The 10,216-nt window shown below is 43.3% G+C and overlaps 1 long non-coding RNA gene across 2 annotated transcripts; it reads right to left on the bottom strand.

Moving 5' to 3' along the window:
* Positions 1-646: 646 nt before the first annotated feature.
* LOC140633697 (uncharacterized) lies at positions 647-9,998 on the bottom strand. 2 transcript variants are annotated; one of them, XR_012031285.1, is made up of 3 exons: positions 9,941-9,998; positions 4,630-5,367; positions 647-3,105 (listed from the first exon to the last, which is right to left on the bottom strand). It is a non-coding gene; the product is annotated as an uncharacterized lncRNA (long non-coding RNA). The 2 variants fall into 2 exon arrangements; XR_012031284.1 differs by lacking the exon at positions 4,630-5,367 and adding an exon at positions 4,413-4,545.
* Between the last annotated feature and the right edge of the window lie 218 nt (positions 9,999-10,216).

Genomic DNA, 10,216 nt, shown 5'->3' with positions numbered 1-10,216 from the left:
AAGAGAAACAAAAAGCAAATATATTTTTCTCTTTAAGAATACTTATTGGACACTCAGGGCGTCTGGGTGGCTCAGTTGGTTAAGCAGTGGACCCTTGATCATGATCTCAGTGTTGTGAGATTGAGCCCCGTGTCATGCACCATGCTGAGGTATGGGACCTGTTTAAGATTCTCTCTCTCTCTCCCTCTGCCCCTACCACCCTCTCCATCTCTCTAAAGAAAAAAAAAAAAAAAGAAAAAAGAAAAAAAACCTCACTGGACACTCACTGCACAGGATACATTTGCCTATATGCTACTGGCCAGAACCTAGTCACATGACTTTACCTAACTACAAGGAATTTTGAGAAATTCCCATAAAAACATACTGGTTAAAGAAATCATCGTACATCCATATAATGAAAGATTACAGTGCTATCCAAAACTCCTTATTTTAAGAAATACATGATGCTATAATAAAACACTGATTACAACTTTGAATGAAAACATTTAACTATGTATATACGTAGAAAAAAGACTGCAAAGAAATGCGTGTAAATATCGATATTTAAAAGATAATTAGATTTTCTTTGTATTTTTCCATTCTAGCTTTTTTTAAAATACTGAGCATGGATTAATTTTTGTAATCAGAAAAAATATTTTATTTGCAAAGCACTTTGGCATTTTCATGGATCATAGCGTATTTGCTATTTCGGTCTTCTCATCCCCACACCATGCCCCTGGCTGCCATACACACAGTCCTGACAATACTCCTAACTCGTCACCTTCAGTTGCCTGGATTCGCAGGCTAGGATCTTGCTGCACCCTCTGGCCTCAGTTCAGGCTCAACTTGGGTAACACTGAGATTTCCTGTTACCATCCCCTGCCTCCTGTACCTCTGGCAGATGGTATTAACTGATGCAGGTGCTCTTTCCTCTGACCCTATACCCTCCTCCAGGATATTTCAGTCAGCTATGGCTGATGAGTTAGAACTGCAATTAATGATAAAATCAGCAAAACCTAACCTAATCTGGGGATTGAGAAAGTCTGGTCATGCTTCGAGGGCTCATGAGGCCAGACAGCTGTGTTTCTATTTACATGGAGGAACAAAGAGCTTACTGGAAAGGAGTTCTTCCAAATGTAAGAGGGGTCAAGACACAAGAGCTTGATTGTAGGATAAGGGTTGTGGTTAAAGAGGAAGAGTGATTTTGAAAGCCAGCTGGCATTTGCTAGTCTGATTTCTCTTTGCCACAGCCCGATGGCTGAGTCCTCAGGAGCACGAGAAAACATCCTTTTGAGAATAAGTAGCACGAATGGAGATGGCTAGTGGCATTCCCACTTGAGCATGATAACATTCTCCTAAGACATCACATTCAGGAACTGTAGAGGAGGAAAGGGTACAGTGGATGCCAATCCTTTCCCTGGAACTTCCAAAATTAATTAAGAGTAATTTGAATGTGGCTGGAGTTTCTGAAATTCTATAGATGGGATCATAGAGAGAATACAGTTCTGCTATCAGTTTAGGTTTCCTCTTAGAGCCTCAAATTTGTGTGGCCCATGAATACATGAATCGTTCTCATGAGTTGTGTGATAACAGGAAGGGGAGTTAGTATGATCTTCATTTTACATATTAGCCAAAGCATGGAGTGGTTAAACCTGTTCCCATAGTTACTTATGTCAGAGAAGGACTAGATTCCAGCCTGTGACTTCATTCTTTTCCCTGTGGAACGCATCATGGCTAGGCCATAGACCTACTAACTAAACTCTCTGGATAGAGCCCTCTGTCAGATGGTGGGATATAATTAGAAGTACAAATCCAGTTCAGCCCACTAAAATCAACAGGTGGGATTTGATTTGTAAACTTGAACTGAGTCCATTTAGAATTCTAAGAACCTTCATGTCATGGATTGTACTTTTCAAGGATGGAAGATCCCAGTTTTTTCTCCCACTGTGATGTTAACATCCCTTTATTGAGAAGTTGGGCAGTTCCTCTTTCCATCTTGACCTTGAATGTGGACAAAAGTTCACTGTGTGTCTTCTGGAGTTTGCTTATAGAACATAGGTCAGCTCAGGGCACACACTTTTGCATCCCTAAATGCCATGTAAGAATCCTAGGCCAACCGGATGCCTGAATGGCTCGTGGTTGAGCATCTGCCTTTGGCTTAGGTCATGATCCTGGGGTCCTGAGATTGAGTCCTGTGTCAGGCTCCCTGCCTGGAGCCTGCTTCACCCTCTATGTTTCTGCCTTTCTCTATGTCTCTCATGAATAAATAAAGAAAATCTTAAAAAAATATCCTAGGCCACCTTGAAGCCACCACCCTGAGGCAATCATGAGGAGGGGCCACAAAGAGTTGCCTAAGAAAGCCTGTGTCTTGTTTACCCTGTTTGGCTCTTCTTAGTCCAGGCCATGATGTAAGAAGTCTTCAAGCACCCTGGTCTTGGCCACCACCTAATAGCCTCAGGAGAATCCTCCAGCCAGAACCACTCATTCAAGCTGCCCCCAAACTCCTGACTGTCAGAAATGATGAAAGACATGAATGCTATTGTTGAACATGCCAAAGTTTCCGAGTGATTTCCTAGTAAGTTTACTAATGGACATTGGGAAAGACGATTGCTCTCCATGTTTTATAGAGCTGAGAAATCTGTGGTGCTTTAGTATAATTCTTTAGAAAACACAAAACTAATGAATCCAGCTCTGTGTACTTTATTACACACACGTTTCTCTTTGGTTCCAGCGCTGATCTCACTTCTGTGATGCTTCTTGACTGTTCTTTTAATGAGAACCCATCTTTTACAGTTCTGTAAAGGCCGCTGTACAGAGCTCAATTTATTGAATGATGACATGCTGAGATTCCTTCTTTAGGGCGACAGGAGAAAGAAAGAGCTGAAGCCCCTTGGCATTGACTCTTCGCTTGCTCCGGTTTCTGACCACCTGGAAACTGGAGCTCCGGTTCAATGGGGGGTGAGCTGTGGAGGTCTGAGAGAAACAGCGAAAGCTGAACCTGAGAAGTCTTTTCTCAGTTTAAGGCATAACTCATGCAAAGATAATGCCAATGAATTTACTGGAAGTCCCCATAAAGAAAGGCATCTTAGGTGTTTCAGAGTCTTTGTCACACTTCGGCATGGTAATCTGTGGAATGAGTTTGGAGAATATTATTTGACATCAACGAGCCCTTGCTCTGTTGTCCTACCACCGCCTTCTCCTCAGTCCCCTCTTCCTCCTTAATTGAAACTTCTCTGGTCTGTATTTAACTCCTAAATCAACCACTTGGACACATAATGTAATCTCTCTAAATCTTTACTCAACCATAAAATGGGGTAGGAAGAGCAGCCAATTTTATTTGCTAGTTTGTTTTCGGGTCAATACACAATTACCTATCTCTGCTTCCTTCATTCTCTGATCCTGAGACATCCTGAGTTGTGATAGCTCTTTGGATTTAAATAGGGGACCATAGGTTGATGGGGGATGGCTTCCCTACTAGACAGGTTTGAAAAGGCCTGGGCTCCAGAGTTTTAATGCCGGGAGGAGAGCTCCTGAGTCTCCTGAGTGCTGACTGCAGAAAGTACTCGAACATCATGAAAGCCAGCAGAGTGGCCTCTGTTCTCAGGTAGCTGCTTAACCTTAGCACTCTCCTCAGCATTTGGAAGGACATTCGTTTTTGTTCTGTTTGGTGCATAGCAGAGAATCAGGCTCATTATTTTCAGGAACTCCAGGGAGATCTTGCCTTCTAGTGAAAGGCAGAGTGGTGTGGGGTCACTTAAGGCCAACATTTGTTTTCTTTTTTGAGGAAATTTGAGAATGCAGTCCTTGGGGAAAACCATAGAGCAAGCTTTTTCATAGAAAAAGAACTAGCAAGCCAGAGAAGGTGGGGACAGGCACTTTTTATCAAATATATTTTATGTCGTTCAGGAAACTAAAGCTCCTTTGCAGAATCCTCCTCTGACAGTGGATTTAAACTGTGTTTCTCTCTATTATGCTGAGAATAATATAAATGATTAAAAAAAAAAAAAGGTGGTGAGGCAGTCAACTGTATTTCATGGGGCCAAGACACAGTGGGAAGAAACAACTTTATATGAGATTTGATCAATAAACATGGTTCATGGCACTTTGGAGAGGGGTGTTTCAGCCTCCCCCTGCCCCCCCCCCCCCCCCGGCCATGGCAGCTATCTTCCATTAATTTCCACAATCATTGACTTTGGTTTCCCACTAGCTCCAAGACTCTTTGGAATTCTTAACTTCAGTTCTCTAACATCCTTGAGATGCACTGTGCAGGATCAGAACTGCCCGGCAGTGCTGGGCAAAGGGCATGTGCTTTGGAATCTTAAGGCCCGGGTGGCATGTTGGCTCCACTCATGACTAGCTAAGTGGCATGAGGAAGCCAATTGTTCCAGAGCCTTGAGTTCCAAATGGCACAGAAAGCCAGGAATAAGACTTACCTTAGATCAATGTCTGGGTGGCTCAGCGATTGAGCATCTGCCTTTGGCTCAGGGCGTGATACTGGGATCTGGGATCGAGTCCCACATTGGGGTCCCTGCGAGGAGCTGCTTCTCCCTCTGCCTATGTCTCTGCCTCTCTCATAAATAAGTACATAAGTAAATAAATAAATAAATAAATAAATAAATAAATAAATAAAATCTTTAAAAAAAGACCTACCTTAGAGGTATCCACTGATGATCACAGGAGGTAAAATATGAGAATGCTTTATATACTTTAATATTCATACAAATGTTAGTCATGATGCCTTCTTTGTCTCAGAATCATGTTTCCTTTGTCTCAGAATGGAAGGTTCCTTGAGGTAAAAATTTCGAGTTCCCCCTACTTTCTATCATAATCCTTGATATAAACTAGATGTTGAAAAGTTTTTGAAGAAGGAATACATAAAAGAATGAACGAATGAAAGAAAATGATAAACCCATTTTTTTTTGTTTTTTGTTTTGTTGTTGATTGATGAACCCATTTCGGAAGCTGTCTCTCTATTACATAACTCTTCTGCCTGAATGACAGGAGAATTCAGAGGATTACAAATTAAATTGTGTGCCTCTTTTGGGATAATCAGTGCTTAGAAGATTCTCTTCAAATCAGCACACATGATGCCTTGTAGTCAACTCTGTGGTCCAGGCCCCCAGGGATAGATTTATGACCGAGCACCATTTCTGCTGATAAATTATCCTGGGCTTTGCTGACGAGCACGTGCAGATTTTTATACGTTTACAGAGTAATTGCGTAAGAACTGGGATGCGATGCAAATGTTGGGCACACTTGGGAATATGTTCATCTCCTTTTACAGTGCTTCACTGTGAAGTGTGGCCGGGGAAATTCAGTCTTAACATTTCACAGCAGTGATTCTTGAATTATGGTCCCTCGATCCACGACACCAGCTTCTCCTGGAAACTTGTTAGAAATACAGGTTCTCAGGCTCCACCCTCAGATCTACTATATCAGAAACGCTGGGCTGGGGCCTGGAAATCTGCACTTTAACATTCTGATGCACTTTAAAGTTGGAGAACCAAACTTTGAATATTGAGATTAAGAAGAAAAATAGCCATTGTTCTTTAGCTTTAATTGTGTCAGGTTTTAAAGTGTTCTTATTAAAAAAAATAATAATAATAAAAATAAAGTGTTCTTATTTTTTTAAGACAGTGAGAGAGCATGGGGGTGGGGGGAGTGAGGAGGGATAGAGGGAGAAGGAAGGAGAGAATCTTAAGCAGACTCCACCCTCAGTGTGGAGCCCGATGTGGGACTTGATCTCATGACCCTGAGATCAAGACCTGAGCCGAAATCAAGAGTTGGACACTTAACCGACTGAGTCACCCGGGTGCCCTAGGTTTTAAAGCATTTTAAATCATTGCCAAATGATCCTGAAAAAAGCCCTACTTTCCCAAATTAAGATTCTGAGTCACAGGGACTCCTGGGTGGCTCAGTCAGTTAGGCATCTGCCTTTGGCTCAGATCCTAATTCCAGGGGCCCAGGATCTGCCCCACATCAGGCTCACTGCTCAGCAGAGAGTCTGTTTCTCCTCTCCCTCTCCCCCTCCTTCCTGCTAGCGTTTTCTCTCTCTCTCAAATAAATAAATAAATCTTAAAAAAAAAAAAAAAGCTGAATCACAGATTTGGTAAATAACTGACTATAAAGTAGGTCAGGCTGCGAGAGCTGTGTCCCCTGGGTCAGGGTTCTGCTGGGCCTGGCTGTCCTATTTTGTAAACTCCTTAGTGCTACCCTGCGAGGTGTAATGTATAGCATGCTGAAGGTGCCCAGAAACTAAAGGAAATGGGTCACCCTAGTGGTTGGGGATTTGAGGTCCTTCGGGGAGGGTTCTTCACATCACACTGCAGACAGAGACATCACATTCTAAAGGGGGACATGATGTCCTCACGGAGGTCAGGCCATTTTGGACCATTATTAAATTTGTGTTGTTTCCCTGGCAGGGGAATTGAGCTGGCCCCAGGAGTATGACACTTAGAAAAACCTCAACTGGAAACTCGAGATAGTTCTACGAATTCATTGTACCCTGGGCAAAAAGCTGTGGGGAGCACATACTTTTCGAAACGAGGGCTGTAATGACCATTTCTGCTCCAAATGTGACACACAGAACTGTTACTTGATAAGAAACTGTGTGCATTGGTGCCAAATAAAGCATCATGCCATAACTGGGAAAAAAAAAAAGGAGCATTTTACTTTGTTCTTTTTCCACACTTGAGTTCATGCTGCCCCAGTCAAAAAATAACAGCTTCGCGACGTTGTTTGGCTGCTTTAAACGATAATTGCTCTAGTCTGTTTTCCCTGTAGTTGTTTCACTGCCTGCCTCTTCTCTCCTTACTTGTAATATGCCATTGTTTGGGTTTGGAAAGGATATCAAATAGCAAAAGCCTAAAGTACTATGTTTGATTTTTCTGTGGAAGCTGACAGTATTAACGAGGCCCAGGAGCCTGGTCCCACCTGCAGTCTGACTGCATTATTTATTATACTTGGAGGCAACAACTTCAGTCCTCCTTCTGCCTTCTGCTGACCTCCCTCCAAAAGCTGCAAATTACCAATATTTTTACATTTGTCCTTACACCTCTACTTTCTCCTTGAAAAGAGGACCTGAAATTTGCTCGCCCGAAAAGCTCTTCCTAACTTGGGAGAAGGCCGAGGATGTTTTTACACTCGGCTGTTTAGCTAATAGAAATAACCTTGTTAGCATTAGGTGTTTGTGCATCTCCAGATCTCCCATACCCTATATTTCTTGAATTAAGTTCCTCATTATCGTAGTCACCCGGAAAGGGAAGTGGAAGTAGCTAGAACAAGCAAACCCAAGTAAAGTCATGTCATCTTTCTTCTCTTGACCTGGTTGACTCTGTTAACGAAAACACGCATACATGCCCGCTACATGTAACACCGTAAACAGCTGCAAGGTCAGGGCATGATACGTGTATTTGGTATAGAGCTCGTACTGCATTTAGATCCTCCGTGTGTGTGTGTGTGTGTGTACACACAAGCAGGGCCCACTTTCACCTTCCACATGGACAGCACAAAAAACTCACTACCCAGGTATTCCTGGGTGGCGCAGCGGTTTGGCACCTGCCTTTGGCCCAGGACGCGATCCTGGAGACCCGGGATCGAATCCCACATCGGGCTCCCGGTGCATGGAGCCTGCTTCTCCCTCTGCCTGTGTCTCTGCCTCTCTCTCTCTCTCTCTCTCTGACTATCATAAAGAAAAAAAAAACTCACTACCCAGGAGTGCATCTGGCTCTACCAGAGACCTTTAGGTCAATGCACTTTGGGAGAGTCCTAGGGCTACATCACAACATTCCCATGCCTCTGGGAGACCTGTTCAAGGACTTGATGAGAAGATAGAGACAGATGTGGGCAATCATAGGAACGTGGTCTCTGTTGAAGATTAAGAGACGTCAGGTTGATAGAGCAGATCCAGAGAAAGGGAAGAGAGGATTGGGAAAATGCACCAGTGAACAACAAGACGATGGGACAGATTCCAGATCCAAGACTGACAGTCTGTGAGTGTCTCTGTTCTGGAGGCCTGGTAGCCTGATCCCTGACCCCCAAAATGGTATGAATGAGCTGCAGGGTCACCTTCATGTCATCTGAGTGGTCTTGAAATCATTGCCCGTTGAAGGCTAGGGGGAGAAAGCTTGACAATCGAAAGGAAACAAAGACAATAAAGAAACTGTAAGGCCCTGGGGAATGAGTGGACTCAGAAGTCCCTCTGGAAAGACAAGATTGCAGGTTCCAAAATCCTCCATTTCTCATCCTTGTTCCCTCTCCCAATCTCACTGAGAGGTAAACAACAGTTTGGTAAGGAGGGAAGGATGGGGGAGTATTTTAGACGCTGAGGTTTACATAGAACGTAGAGCCATGAACTACAGTCCAGGTTCATCTTTCCGATGGACAGCTGCTTTCCATTCTGTATTAGCACGTAGGTGGCAGGTTTCTGCATAAGCAAGGAATACACCTGTCTCTGGGAAGTTTCTAGGAGAGCCCGTTAGTCCTCTCTGCCCAAGTGTATTACCCCCATGAATCTGTCACAGTGTCTGAAATTTCACCATTAATACCACCTTCCTTAGGGTTAAAACACTATACCTCCAAGTACTGCTTTCCTTCTTTGTTTTGTTTTAACTTTCAGTCGTGATGGAGCAAAAAAAAAAAAAAAAAAAATTCAAACACATAAAACTAACATATTCACAGGACCAGCTTGAAGGAAAGTACAAGAATTTGAATCCACCCCTTGTGTGTGCATATGACCCAAGTTCACAGTCACAGTTGATCTCTTAAGGTGGGGAGGGGGAGTATTAAAGGACAGTCTCTAGGCCATGGGTGACGATGACTGGGGCCTGATGCCTGGCAGGAACAGAAAGAGGGAGAGAGCCTCAGGTGGGAATATATAGGATGCCACTGTCACATTCTCACAAACTAAATGTGAGAATTTAGTCTTTTACAAAAACTGGACAGAACGGGCCACTTCCCCATCAGCAACCCAGCCAACACTGAGTAAAGGGCACCGCAGCATCATGGTGGCCAGGCCATTAATCTCTGGCAGTTCAGACTTCTATTTCAAGATTTATGACTTGTGTTGAAAGTTTACTTCTCCTTACACTCATGTTTTCAGCATACTGGTACTCTTGAATCCAATTTTATTTTTTTGTCTCTGGACTTTTCCTTTCCGAAATTTCCCTCTTTATGTTCTTTTTTCTTTTAATTTAATGACTTCAAATTTACCTCATGCACTACAAATTTGGTAACCTTAATTTTTGTTCTTGCTTATGGTTCATTAGAATGAAGTTGTTAAATAAGATTGCAGTCGTAACACATTAAAATCCTCTTTGTAACTCAATGTATTTCCATTTCAGAATCCACCCCCCCCCCCCCAGTGCTTCAGGCTATCTTTGGTATTCAGGATCCTGCTCACATCTGAGCTAATTTGAATTAATTTGATCATTCTGTTACCATGAGCTTTGTGATATGTAACAGCCTAATTCCTCCATCCCATAAAGTAAGAGCCACTGAGGCCTGGAGGAAGTGTTATCCACATAGTTGAAAACTGCCTAGGGAGTTTAAGTGCCACAAAACTCCCACCTAAAATGGAACAATCAAGTCAGATTGCTCCATTAACTTGACCTGTTGGTTTAGTCGGTATCACAGCACGTTTGTGGATCTGGCCTCAGAGTTGGTAGGCATTGAGGATTTCAGCCCTGCCTGTGACTTGCTAGGATTTCTTTATACCCTCCCTGCTCGTGCCTTCTGTTATATCAGGGGTAACATTACCTGCTTTTCTTGGAATATAAAGTTTTGAGGAGTCCTAAAATTTTAAAAGAACTTGATTCTCAGGTTAAATATGAACAGTACATATTATGTGTGACTGGTAAACATAATTCTTGATGTTATCTTTTTAAAATATTCAAATTCAGGGGAGGAGGGACAAGATGGAGGAAAAGTAGGGTCCCCAAATCCCCTGTCCCCACCAAGTTACCTAGATAACCTTCAAATCGTCTTGAAAAGCTACGAATTCGGCCTCAGATTTAAAGAGAACAGCTGGAATGCTGCAGTGAGAAGAGTTCGCGCATCTATCAAGGTAGGAAGACGGGGAAAAAGAAATAAAGAAACAAAGGCCTCCAAGGGGGAGGGGCCCCGCGAGGAGCCGGGCTGAGGCCGGGGCGAGTGTCCCCAGGACAGGAGAGCCCCTTCCCGGAGGAGCAGGAGCTGCACCGACCTTCCCGGGCGGAAAGGGGCTCGCGGGGAGTTGGAG

The sequence above is a fragment of the Canis lupus genome, chromosome 5, assembly GCF_048164855.1.
Source record: "Canis lupus baileyi chromosome 5, mCanLup2.hap1, whole genome shotgun sequence".
In the NCBI taxonomy this organism is placed as follows: Eukaryota; Metazoa; Chordata; class Mammalia; order Carnivora; family Canidae; genus Canis; species Canis lupus.
The sequence above is the reverse complement of the archived record's forward strand: the minus strand, read 5'-3'. Positions and strand labels throughout refer to the sequence as shown.